Here is a 14,121-nt window from a genome sequence, read left to right on the forward strand (position 1 = left end):
ATTAATTAAAATGCCTTTCATAAAAGACAATGTTTTGACAAAAGCTTGTAAGTAACCTCTGAATTAAATAGTTTTAAACTTATAATACACATTCCTGGTTTCCTCCATCACACTTGTACAGACAGCATGACGCCTCCCCCGGTGAGGTGCGGTTGCCTAGCGACCTTAGAGCACATGAAGTATATGTTATATACTATTTTAAGGTGCTGTACAAAAGTTCACTTTGGTAAGTGTTCAGCCTCTCTCTACACTTACCTTAGATTATTATGTGCTGTCAGACTGTAATTAGATTGAAGATCAATTACCGCAGATGAATTACTTTTGATAATTCTATGGGAGTGTGTGAGAGAGAGAGTGTGTGTGTGGGCAGGTGATGAATAGGACATTTTTAGGTCATTTTGTTAGGTATATTATTACTGTGACCCCAGGTTAGTGCATTTAGATTTGCATTTTGATTGTCACTATATAATAACGCTGAAATATTCAAGAGCAGACGCCGAGAGTTCAGTTTTAAGTCGTCCAAAGGGAGTTAGATGGCAACATGCACAACAATCAACACACTTTAGTTATTCATGAGAGACCTGCAAAAAACCTGCATATTACAGTGCAGACAGTTAAAAGGCTGCTGAAGGAAAAAACAAAAAAACAACAACCAATCGTTTAAAAATAAAATAAGTACTGTATATGTAATAAGTTGTAGTATTAATTGCAGTTGTTGCTTTAAAATCTGCATTTAAATGAAAATTGACTATATTTACTTTGTGAGCACACATTACTAGTTTTGTCATGAACTAGCATTGTGCACGTTAATCCCCAGGAAAAAAAAAAATCTTCGTAATCATTCAAAATCCTAAAGTTTGATCAGTTTCATTGTTTGTTGGCTAGGGTGGAACATCCTTAATCACGATCCTCTCCAACCATCAGTCTGTTGTGAGGTAGAGATGGCGAGGAGGTGCGCTAAAATCAAGCTCCACCCTCTTATTTTCTCATTCCGTTTCACAAAATTTGCCACAGTATTGAAGTAATGTTGGTTGCAGCTTCTAGTATGTGCAGATTTTATGGATCACTTTCTGTTCAATCTAACCCGTAAAAAATGCTGTTGCTAATATAACTGAATGTATTTGATTTACTACATTTTGTTGACTGTAAGTAATGTTGCATGTACATGTTAACTAACTCTCATTAGAGAATTAATAGAGTATTTGTAGACTGTCTTAATATCTGCTAACACTTTATTTTGATGGTCTCCAAACAGACATTCTACTGACTATAAGTAACTTTACAAGTACAGTACATGTATTGTATAACCCTAACCCTACCAGTCTACTAATACTCTACTAATACTTTAATGAGTTAGTTGGCATGTACATAGAATGTTAAAATGTCTAAAATGTCTAAAGGGGACCATCAAAATAAAGTGTAACCAATAATAATGTAGTTATTGACTTGAGTAAACGAATTATGTTACCACATGAGGCACATTTTAGGTTATTTACCTGACAAATTAACAAAATAATACAAGTTGGGAATTTTTTTTTTTTTTTAAGTAGAGAAAATTAGTTTAAAAAATACTTTGTCATTCTAAATCTGTACCTTCAAATTTCCATGCTTCAGTTTTCCATAAAAAGAAAATGGATGCTGACTCATTATCTTTAGCATGTTTAGCACCTCCCCTTCTTCAGTGTAGGGTACATTATCCAGGTACTCATAGTGCACTACATTTTCCAGCATTTTTTAGTGTAAAAACACTGTTTGCAATGCTTATTATACAAAAAGATGTAGAACATTGCTGTATGTAGTAAAGGTAAATTGCGACTTTTTTATCTCACAATTAAATTTTTTCGCAATTGCGAGTTTACATCTCGCAATTCTGACTTTTTTTCTCAAAATTGTGAGATATAAACTTGCAATTGCAAGGTATAAAGTCAGAATTGCAAGATAAGTACTTGCAATCTTAACCTGCTCCCCCTTGGTCAGTCGTTACTCTACTTCCACCATGGACTTACGGGCCGTTCGCTGTGCTCCATCCCTCCACCCCTATGGCTGCAGCTGGTTCCTCCTTCCCTTCGCCTTCGCCTCTGTCACATTAGCATCGGCCCAATCCTTAGGTACTCTGGCTCCGCCTCCGACGCTCGTTGCTGCAGCATCGCCTAGATCTACAGTGCCAGAGATGTCGCTCAGTTCCATCAGCCCTCCGTCTGCGCCTATGACTCCCAGCTGTCATCAGCCACAACCTCATTTTGGCTCCTCCCTCCCTTGACTCCGCCATGGGCTGTCCCATAATCGCCGCCAGAGGATCGTTGTCATCATTCCTCGGTCACCACCTCCCATCTTCATTCCTTCGTCATTGCACCATTCCTCCATCAACATCCCTTCGCCACATCCTACCACCATCCCATCGCCTCATCCTCGTCCACCTCCTAAACCCTCTCCATCCCTCCCTCTTGCCGGAAGGGAGTGTGATGTCACCTTTATGTTCAGTTAGTTTGCTTTCATGGACTTTTAGTTTGTTTCATTCATCACATTTGTTTCTTTGTCTTTGTTTTCCGCCACTCTTTAGTTCCTATGGTTACTGTGATTAGTTAGTTTGGTTCAGCTGTGTTCACCTCATTATCTTTGTATATAAGTTCATGTGTGTTCCCTTTTAGTTTGTCTGGTTACATTTACGATTACCGTGTTACTCTGCTATTCTGGATTACTTTTCGTGTTGAAACCTTACTCATCTTCGTCTTCATCTGTCTGCCTGCACACCCGCGTAACAGAAAAAAAAAAGCCTATATAAAGAGTTCATGTTTCGCAATTCTGACAAGTCACAGTTGTGAGAAATAAAGTCAGAACTGCGAGATATAAACTCACAATTTTGAGTTATAAAGTTATAGTTATAAAAAAAAAAAAATCAGAGAAATAAAGCCACAATTGTGAGATTAAAAGTTACCTTTGTATTTATTATTATTATTATTATTATTAAGTGGTGGGAACAAGCTTCCATAGATGTGTGTATGTGTATTTGTTTATTTAGTATATTCTTTCAGTTTCAAAACAGAAATGGTTGTTTCAACAATTTATTGTTTTTTTTGTTTGTTTGTTTGTTTTTCATTGTTCTTCTCTGTTTGTTGACAGTTATCAGAGAGGGGTGATTCTCCTCTCATTACAGTTATAAATATATATGACAATACAACATCCATGGCCTTCAGAAGAGCTAATTTTTGCCCCTTTTCAAATAACATGTTTGCGCGTGTTTAGACCGTGTTTGAATAACATGTTTATTTGGTGGCTCTGAGTGGGTGGCTGTGCATTCTGGGAGTAACAAGGTCAACAGAAGACTTCTCCATTGTTTCCCTTGCTGTTCAAATCATTTCCCAACTATGTTAACTGAATAGCTAGCAACAACTTAAATCAAAATAGAAAAGGTTTAATTGTAACCCTAAAATACCTTCCTGATGTTTTTTTTAATTTTTTAATTTTTTTTTTTATTTATTTATTTTTTCTTCTTCTTCTTTGTGATAATTATTGAGTCAATAACAGATATTGTTGGCTGACCCTGTTAGGGACACATTGATAGCAGATGGAGGCCTTTTAATTAAAATAAAACATTACAGAGCATTGAGTAACGTTAGCCAATTATCTTAAGCACATTATAATCAGTAGTTGATGATTTTTACAGTCTGTTGCACAGTATATTTTTTAATATTTTAGATAGATAGATAGATAGATAGATAGATAGATAGACAGATGCATGCATTGGATCATTCAGTGGAAAATCTGTACAAAGCAAGCAGGTACTTCAGTGCAATCTAAGCATCTTTTTTTTTTTGTAAAGATTGCAAGTATCTGCCTTCATTTCTCCTGTTTATGACCATTTCATTTTTCTACCCTTTGTACTTCCTGTCTCTTTCTCTCAGCGTCCTTTGCTGGCACCCAAATCCCTGTGCGGGTGGTACTGGCATTTTCTCTGCAGATTCAGTCGGCTTACCTTCCATTCGCAAGGAGGGACCGCGGAAACGAATCGCATCATATCTCAAAGCCCCCGAGGCAGAAACAGACTCTCTTCTCATGCTTGTGCAGCATTCACCACCTATTTACCATACTAAAACCTGTCCACACATGCCAACGCACCACTCACCGGCTCCAATGTCCCCAAACACTGCCTGGGAAGGAAAGTCATTTATTATTATTGATGTCAAAATGTGTGTGTGTGTCTCATTTCGAAGGAAGCGGTAAGACACTGGGCGAAACAGGTCCGGGCCACAGGGATTAAGGAAAAGTAGATTAAGCAAACACTGCCATATTCCAACTCAGCCATGAGCAAAAGGTCTATTCACGGAGCAAGCAACATCTGCAGAGGCTTAGGGATGCATGGAAACCGCCGGAAACAGAAAGAGAGAGAGACAGCAATGTTGTGGGAAGTCTATCGGAGAGAGCCGCTGAATGAGAGGCAGAAAAAGAGACCGATAGATTCACAAATGGGTTACGGGGAAAGTGTGGCTGCTGGGATTAAGGAACGTGTTTAGTAAGCAGTCGCTCCGGGTTCCGACGTTCAGTCGTTAATCCTGTTATGCTTCCTTCTTTTCCTTCGATGACGTCGTTTCAGTCAATACTGGTCCTGATGAACTTGCCAATGGTGTTTGATTTCTAGTTAAGCAAGCCAGCCCATTATTGTCAGGCCTAAATTGGATCTCGGCTGATCCAACAGGCTATTTAATTTGAAGGAAAACACAAATCGCTCTCTCCCTCCCTCTCTACTGCTTTTGAAAACAAAATGGATATAGAGCATGTTTGTGAGGGATGATCCCAATTTAGTATTCTGTAATTTTGATAGGTCTATTTAACTCGTACTGACGTAATTAGGCCGTGTGTTACAGATGGAGAAGAAATTAGATTTACGCTGCAAATCTGGGAGATATCTCACAAAAACAGTTAGTGCAACCTATTACATTAAACTGGTTTTCATATGGGCTAAATTTTAATCAGACTTTATGGACTTAAACACACTATAAAAAAATGATTCTTATATCAAGTAAATGATTTTTTATTTTTTGAAAAAAGTTAATTCTGTGGTTTAATCTCATACAAACTCTTCACACACATTTTTGTTTATTTTGTTGTCACATTCAGTTTTTGAATTTCTCTGTCTGAATCACACCAGTTAGTTGACTCTTAGTTGTGTTTTTACCTCAAGTCTTGATGTCTGTATGTGCCATTTTAAGGTCATTTATGAGTGAGGGTTTTTCTTTTTTTTTCTTTTTTTCTTTTTCTTTTTTTTTTTTTGTCACATGAGTGTTCTTTTGATGGAATCTTCTTAGAGTTACTTAGTCTAAGTGGCTAAATGGGGTAGATTTAAAGTCATGGCAACCTGACATTTTAGTTCAGTCAAGACATTTACTTAAAGTAATTTACTAAGTGCATGTCAAAAAAGCAATGTAAAAGCAATTGTGTAAAGCATTTGTAAATCTCACTCAAGTTAATTTTTTGTTACTTCCAGTCAGTGGCTTAACCACACACACACACACATATATATATATATATGTATATATATATATATATACAGTGCACAGCATAAATGAGTATACCCCCTCTGAAACTTCTGAAAGTCAGCAATTACTCAATTACTTACTCAAAGACATGTTAAGGTTCTTTAGAGATATAATGTTCCATATAAAGTCTGATATAAAGTCTGCTTAATCAATTACCAAAGAAGCAAGTCAAAATTATTCAGGAAAATAAGATTTTCTTATCAAGGTGATAAAATGTTGTGTAGCAAAAATGAGTACACCCTCCTAAAAGTTACTAAATAAAACTAAATAAAAATTTTCTGGTGTAAGTTTAAGGCAATGATTGATCAACAGGTAAGTATGTTGAACCAAAACATTTAAAGAGAAGTAATTTCTTGACAATTAAAAGTGTTATATAGCCCACTGAATCATTCTCAGACTTAATGCTGACAACAATGGAACCACTTGTGAGAGAACTGTCAGGAGACTTATTTCTTAGCACAAAAGAGGACAGTGGTACAAGAGGATTACCAAATCATTGTTTTAAGTGTGAAAATATAGCAAAAGTAACACAGAAATTCAAAAAAAATGGACTTGTGACAAGACCCCTCAAATAATCAGGCCTTCATTTAAGCTTTCATTTAGTGATGAGGGATTTTTTTGCTAGACAAAGAGCAGGAGAAATATAAAGCGAGTGTCTCAGAGCCAGCAAAAGCTATGAAAAGAGTGACTGTTTATCTCACAGAGTAAGATGTAAGAAATGAGAGTAAGAAATGACATGCATGGTTGTTGTTCTCACTGGAACTACCTACTGTAGCCAAAACACAATAAAGTTAGTTAGCCATTTCCAAAGCCCATATTTACAAAATATAGATTCTGGGAATCAATACTCTGGTCTCATGAGACCAAATCAGTCATTTTGGGTCTAACAGCATCCAAAATATTATGGTGTTGCTAGAGGAGGAGTACAGTGAGAAGTGCCTGGTACCCACAGTAAAGTTCAGTGGTAGTAAAGCTCTTATATAGGGATATATGAGTGCTGAAGGTGTGAGGGAGTTGTGCTTTATCAATGCTGTCATGAATTCCCACACTACTGTGTAATTTAATACACAAACTTGAGATAGAAGTGGTTACTCTTTCCTCATTCCCTGCATTGTTGGGCATTTTTCAACATGACAATGAGGATATGCATTCTCTCAAGGTGAAAAACCTTCTGTGGACATATATTGCACTCAATCTTAACACTCTTTGAGCACCTGTGGGGGATTCTGTAGAGACGAGTTGAGCAACACTCCCCATTAAAGATCAGGGCATTTAAGGAGCTCATCATCCAGGAGTTAAACATGACAGATGTGACAATTTGTCATGAACTTGTACACTCCGTGCCAAGAAGGGTCAGAGTATATTCAAAATGATGGAGGGCATACTAAGTGCTAGAATATTATACATTTGTTTAATTAAATCTAGGGTGTACTCATTTCTGCAATCCTTAATTTAAACAAAATTGGCTAATTTACTTATTTTATGGCTATTAATGACATATATTTCTCAGTTTCTTTGATGTATATGTTTAATACATTTTAGTTTTGCCATCTTTCCATGAATTGTATTAGTGATCATAAAGAAAATACATCTTTTGTATTTGTTTAGAGGGGGTGTACTCATTTATGCTGTGCACTGTATATATATATATATATATATATATATATATATGTATATATATATATATATATATATATATATGCTTCAGACAACTATTTTTAAGTTTACAAAGTGCAAATATATTGTAACAGATTTATTAAACAAAATATGGGCTATCTTTACCTTTTAAAATCTAATTAAATAGCTTGATGTAATTGTAGGAGGAAATTGGAGGTCGAACATATCAAAAGCTTTACATACATACAGTAACCAATAGCCAGTTTACATCAATTTATTAACGATTAGTAAAAAGCCAGCTAGTAGAAAAACCCAAATGGACTAAAAGCCACAAATCTCCCATTTTGATTTTAAGGGCTTCATCACTGTTTATAAATACCAGGTCTTGTCTCCTTATATACCATCACAATGCTTGTTAAATCTACCATGCTGACTCTCGATTCTGAAAATAGCAAGTCTAGAGAGTCTAACATAGAGTCTAGAAGACATCTTGTCCTCAGTGCAATTCAGAATGAAAGTAACTATGAAGTCACCTGAAAGATCATTCGTGTAAATATTGGCTAGCACTTTGACAGATGCCTGTAATGTTTTCTGTATATGATATATTTTTTCCACTTTAATAAAGTAAAATTATGAAAGTGTTGCTGAACATGAACTTGTACCACTTTTTCCAATAAGTTTTACCTAGTAAAAGCATTTTTTCCTTCTTTGTTTACAGTGTACATCCCCCCAGCTGCTCGGGAACTCCTGTTGTGCATACCCTACGGGCCTCTGGTAAGTCTCTGCTTCTTGTTAAAATATTTTATGTAAAATATTATATGTTTGAACTAGGTGATTGAGAGATAAAACAACCACAAGAGAAAGGAATTTCATGAAAAAGAAACACTTTTAATGTGTTTCTTAAATGCAGCTGGGTTTTACTTTACTTTGGATTCACTACCTTGATATACTCTCTGTGAAGTTCATCTTCATTCTTCACTCAGGGGTAAACAGAATTTTGAAATAGCTGAGCAACATGTGTTCTGAATATTCCAATGCTGCTGAGTACTGTATGTAAATGTGTGCTGCTTACTATCCTCTGTAACACAAAAAGTACACAACAAAAAATGACTGCAGTGAGAACACAGCAGTTAAGAAAACATCTTATGGGTTTAGTCAAATGACCTCTTGTAATGTGATGATAGTCAAAACTTTGTCTCTGCAATATTATCATTGATATAGTATGTGCTTATTTGTGTCCCTCATCCTTTGGTTGTGGATGTTCTTTGGAAACTTCTTGGTTCCTACAATCACAAGAAAATAAGCATCTTTTTCATGGAGTTGGGGAAGGTTTGACGCCACCTGTAGCAGTAGGCTCAGCTTCTTCCTCTTGTGTTTAACTGCCGTTTATCTTTCAGAAATGTTGAATGTAATCTGACTGCTTCATGAAACTAATTAATCTCAGAAGTGAACTGTCCTGATTATTTCCCATTATTTGGCATTATGGAGTCATTTGAATTAATTTGCATTTTTATTACATTCATTAAAAAGTATAAAAAAAAAAAAATAAAAAAAAAAAAGATCAGACTTTGATTAATGATTTAAATGCAGAAAAGCCATAAATATAATCCTAATAAATAGTTAAATAACTTAAATACCACACATAACATTACTGTCACATGTTTGGTTTATTTGTACATGTTTAAAGTTTGTTTTTCATTAGTCACATGTCTTCCTTTGTTCAGTTTTTCCCGCCACTCTTTAGTTGTCATAGTAACAGATTGATTTGAGTTTCAGTTCAGGTGTGTCTTGTTTATCATCTTGTTAAGGTCTTTTGTTTGTCTCTTGTATATATACCCTGTGTTCTTCCTTCAGTCTCCGTCAGTTCTCATTTGAATGTAATGTGGTTTTCTCCTGTGTTTCTCCTGGTTCCTTAGTATTTGTGATTAAAGTCTACCTTCTAGTATTATTCCTCGTCGTGAGAGTTTCTAAACACCACATCACGTAGCAAAAAATCTGACCTCTTTAAAATGGATCTAGCAGCAGGAAACCTGGACTTGGTGATCTGACTGACTACTTCATTAAAATCCTCATCGAGAGAGGCTTCAAAATCACCAGTCTAATTAATACAGCATTGCCAATGGTCACAATGCTTCCCGCAAGTGATGTTCCCAGACCCGCTTCTGTGTGTGAAAACTCCGATCCAGTGTCTCGTCCCATCATGGCCAGCATTCCAGAGTTTAGTTTTGTCACAGCCGCCAATTCCAGAGTCTCATCCCGTCATGGCCGCTGCGTGTCCCCAAGTGTCCCCAACTAAGCAAGCCAAAGGTGACCGTGGCAAGGAACCCAAACTCCAACAGGTGACATCAGGTGGCAAACCTCCAGAGTCCCTCCAGGCCTACAAACGCCTAGCATATGCCCGTGGCCATAGTGGCCAAGCTTGGGGTCCGGGAGAAGGCCACAAAGGCCCATCCTCCTACGCCTCCTGAGTTGCCGGCTCCGCCCTGGTCTCCTGAGTTGCTGCCGCCGCCCTGGTCACCTGAGTTGCTGCCGTCGCCCTGGTCGCCTGAGTTGCCGGCTCCGCCCTGGCCTATATACATATACATACATATACACATAAATGGTCCTGCAGCATGAGAGAAATTGTAATATTTAAACAAGAATTACGTAAAAATCGTGTATAATTATCAAACTCTTGTATAATATATAAAGCTTTAAATAGTTGTAAAGTATAGTGTGTTACACAGTTACAAACCATTTACATTGAATTGAATTGAATTGAAAGTGACAGTTTATACTAGAATGCCTTTACAAACGATTTCTACTGAAATTTGTGCTGCTTGTGTTTCATGAATGAGGCCCAATATGAGCGTCTCAATGGCTTTCACTGATTAATGTTTAAAGCATATAGAGTAATTTAGTAACCATTGTCTAGTGATTACATTACACGGACATTGTGGTTGTCCAGCGGGAAGATACGGACACAAAAACAGATGTACTATATTAAGAGGCTCTTATGGCTTTATCAATCCTAACGTGTCTAATTCCCCATGCCATTAAAATCACACTCATCATCTGCCAAATCTAGAGACAAATGTTCTCCATTCTATCTCTCTTTCATTAGGATTATCCAGCTCCTTTTTCCTAGATATCAGGCAGGCCCCCAACCCCCTTCTGTGCTCTTAAGTGTAATGGCATTTGGGAGATGACAAACCGACACACAGGCGGTTAATTCCTCTGCAACGCCAGGTCGTTCCCAAAGCGCTACGCCGTCACAGTGTTTATATGAGAAGAATTCCTCACCCCCTCCCAGCAACCATATCATAACCACAGGGAGCGCAAAGCATCAGCCGGTTGTTAAAGTGAGTGATGTGAGCTCTTAAGACGATAGCTTTGTCTGCTAGACACCCGCGTCTGATGCTGTTCGAGTTATGGAGGTGTTAGAGGCTGGTGGATGAATTATGACAGCCTATCAGACGTGCATAAAGACACAATCTGTTCCTATGCCAGCCTTTTACACGCTGAAGTAGAGCACTGAGTCTGGTGATTTATATAAGCATTTATTCACAATTAGAAAATATGATCATATCAGTGCAAAGCTGATCGGTCTTCATTCGCTCTGGGACTTGTCTGTGTGTGTTTCAGAAAGCATATTTCTTTGAATGAACACAGAGGCAATGGAATCCTAACGTACTCTTCTTACAACATATCCTAACTAGGCCTGATGTGGCAAGCAATTTGTTGGTCCACACTGAGCGCAAAACTACTGACACAATCGCAAGCAATCAGGAGATACTTGATATACTTAATGTAGAGATATGTGGAGAGAGATTTTGGACCAATGAGATTTCGTGGTGGACGGGGCTACCTATGAGTTTATACATAAAAAAAAACAAAAAAAACATCTAATTGGACATTTGCATTGGGTATAGGCTAAGCTAACAGCTAATCGGTATGCAAAGCTGGTACATTGCATGCACAATTTAAGCTAAAAAAAACAAAAAACAAAACGCTTTATTATAGCTTTATTGCAAATGCATGGTTTAAACAGTGTTAATTTATCATGAGATCTCTTGTATCATGAGATTTCTGTATGTATTTAATATAAAGTATCAGAGCACACTACAATGAGTGATGTATCCCATGATGCAATGTGCTAAACTCCATTTGTGGTTTTAAGAATGACCTGGAAGCAATAATATCAGCCACAATTTGTAAAATCTCTTTCTTGACTGCCAAAAAAAGTAATTAATTTGAAATAAATACATTAAATTGCACAAATTTGCATTTAAAATGCAAAATTACCATAATTATCTCCAAGATGACCTTTGGAAGCATCTTTATTAATTAAACATGCAATGTATTGAGGTCATGTGACAACAATGTAGCGCACTACTGCATAGTGCTTACTGTTCCACTTATTAACAAAAACTAGTGTATACTGAATGGTTTTCAATAACTAGTACGCTAGCATTATATGAACAGCCAATGTATGAGCCATCATTAATGTACAAATGTGAAGTGTACTTTGATTATGTGATTCATCATTGGTCTAAATCAGTAGTTAAGTGTCACACGATGAACCTTAGAGAACAGATCTCTAACATTTGATCATTACGGAGAATCACCTCCAATAATCTAGACAGACAGAGATCATTAAAGCATGATTGTACTGCTAACACCTAAAAGAGAGAGAAGTAAAGAGAAGATGACAGTAGGGTTGGGAATCGAAAGGATGTGGATGATTTTGGTTCAGATTCCACTTAACAGTTTTGGTTGCTTAATGACTCCATTATTCTTTTAGTTCTTGGAAAATAATGGAGTCTACAGTATGTACGTATGTATGTATGTATGTATGTATGTATGTGTGTGTGTGTATCCAATGCTATCTCACGACCAATTCGTACATATTTTACGAGGTGGCTAATTCGTATGAATTCGTACGACCTCACTTGTACGAATTTGTATGATTTGTCTAAACCCCAGTGACGGGTAGGTTTAGGGGCGGGGTTTGGGGTATGTCATTCGCATTAATTCATACGAATTTGTCATACAAATCTATCTATCTATCTATCTATCTATCTATCGAGAAAAAAAGAAAGAAAGTAGTTTATGACCAAATTTTTGTGGCAAATGTATTTTTTTTAATTGCACGTTACATCAACAATAATTCAATGGTTACCTTAAATACACATAACACAATAACAGTTCTCAGTTCATTTCAGGTCAGACATGATGAAAGTAATGACTGACGATTAGGTTTAGGGGTGGACCTTCATGGCTGTTGTTTTTTTCTATCCTTATTTATTTATTTATTTATTTATTCACTACTCAAATCCTACAAATTCATACAAAATGAAAGACACCTTGTAAAATAGTTAAGTTTTCTTATGAGATTGGGTTGAACTCTTTGTTTGTGATTTGGACTGTACTGGTTGTGCTGTATGTTTGTCCTTTATTTATTATTATATGTTTGTACTAATTTGTGAGTCATGATTCAATTTAGAACAAAGCTCGGCATATACCTCACTGCTTTGTTATATTTATGCTTAGAACAAGAAAAAAAAACGGAAAACAAAAAAATATTGATTATAAAAATGATTTTTCGCAGTGTGGTTTACGATTCCCAGCCCAAGAGGAAATGCATTTTAAAGAAGCCAAAAGACTGAAATGGGATGGGTGAAGAGAGAGAGAGAGAGAGAGAGAGAGAGAGAGAGAGAGAGAGAGAGAGAAGAGGAAGATGATGATGAAGGTGAAAGAAATGAGGGGTAAGGGGGAATAAGGAAGAGGAACAGGATGAACCAAAGATGAGAGAGTGAAAGAGTGAGGGAGAACAAAGAGAGAAACCTGGGGAAGAGCCAGCTATATTGTGTAGCTGTAATGTGATCAGAATCTTCACAGCTGACACACACTCTCATCCCTCAGAAAGATGATCTATGATGGAAATACCTGAATTTGGTGGGTCCAACAATAAAGTTAACTTGAAATCAAATTAGACCCTATTTAATTTTATCATACAACAATCAATTAATTATAATGAGCAGCAATAAACTACATTTTAGCATTTTATGCTGTCATACTTCTATTTGTTTAAGTCCAACTGATGAAATTATTGTTTGAAGGCTGCACTTTTTCAAAATGCTTTTTGCTGATTCTATAGACAGTTTTTGAAGGCAGGAGAAACCAAACACTTATTATTTTACAAATTAAATTCCATATACTTCTGTGGTTATTTGGTGAAAGTAACTCAAAAGTAATGCAAAAGTAGTGTAACGCATTACAATTCAGAGACAGTAATATTGTAATGTAACTAATTACTTTAAAATGACAGTAACTAGTAATATATAATGTATTACATTTTGGAAGTAATGCATTACATTACTGCATTACAGCAACAGTTGCGTTACAGTTGTTTATTCATATTACACACTTAAGGTAAGCTTTTAAAAACTCACGCTGTACACCAGACACCAATATTTTAACGATTCATAAAAGATGAATGACTGTCTGGCCATTTGGGATTTTGATATGGAGATAAGAGTTATGATCAAGATTTTTGGTATAGTATTACAGCGCACTGTGAGAGTACAGATAAATTATTTATATATATAAAAAATACTGCAATGTTCCATTAAAAAAAAAAAACAAGAATTGTCCATTTTGATGTCATGGTGAATTTAAACATTCTAAAATACGCTGTTGTTCTAGTTACTTGCTTAAACTTGAAAATGTTAAGATCAACTGGAACCTGTAATATTGAATAAAAAAAAAATAAAAAAAAAAGTGTAATGAATGTTTCATGAAATGTTTAAATGGATGAAAAAATACAATTCAGCTACCCTAGCTAACCCAGCTATTTTAGTTGAGATACTGCCTTAGAAAGCACCTACCTATGAAAAACGACAGATCACTGCTCGTAAAAGTGAGCATTTAATCAAACTTTCTTTCAACTTTTATGTTATTCTGATATGCATTTTAATCAAGTTTTCCA

At 36.2% G+C, this 14,121-nt stretch overlaps 1 long non-coding RNA gene across 1 annotated transcript in view; it reads left to right on the forward strand.

The window, feature by feature from the left end:
- Window positions 1-14,121, forward strand: part of LOC127511016 (uncharacterized) — a 250,904-nt gene that overhangs the window by 124,341 nt on the left and 112,442 nt on the right. Inside the window, exon 3 of the long non-coding RNA XR_007929801.1 lies at window positions 7,870-7,925. This is a non-coding gene — a long non-coding RNA (uncharacterized LOC127511016). The remainder of the gene's footprint in view (window positions 1-7,869; window positions 7,926-14,121) is intronic.

This window comes from Ctenopharyngodon idella, chromosome 4 (genome assembly GCF_019924925.1).
Source record: "Ctenopharyngodon idella isolate HZGC_01 chromosome 4, HZGC01, whole genome shotgun sequence".
Taxonomy (NCBI): Eukaryota; Metazoa; Chordata; class Actinopteri; order Cypriniformes; family Xenocyprididae; genus Ctenopharyngodon; species Ctenopharyngodon idella.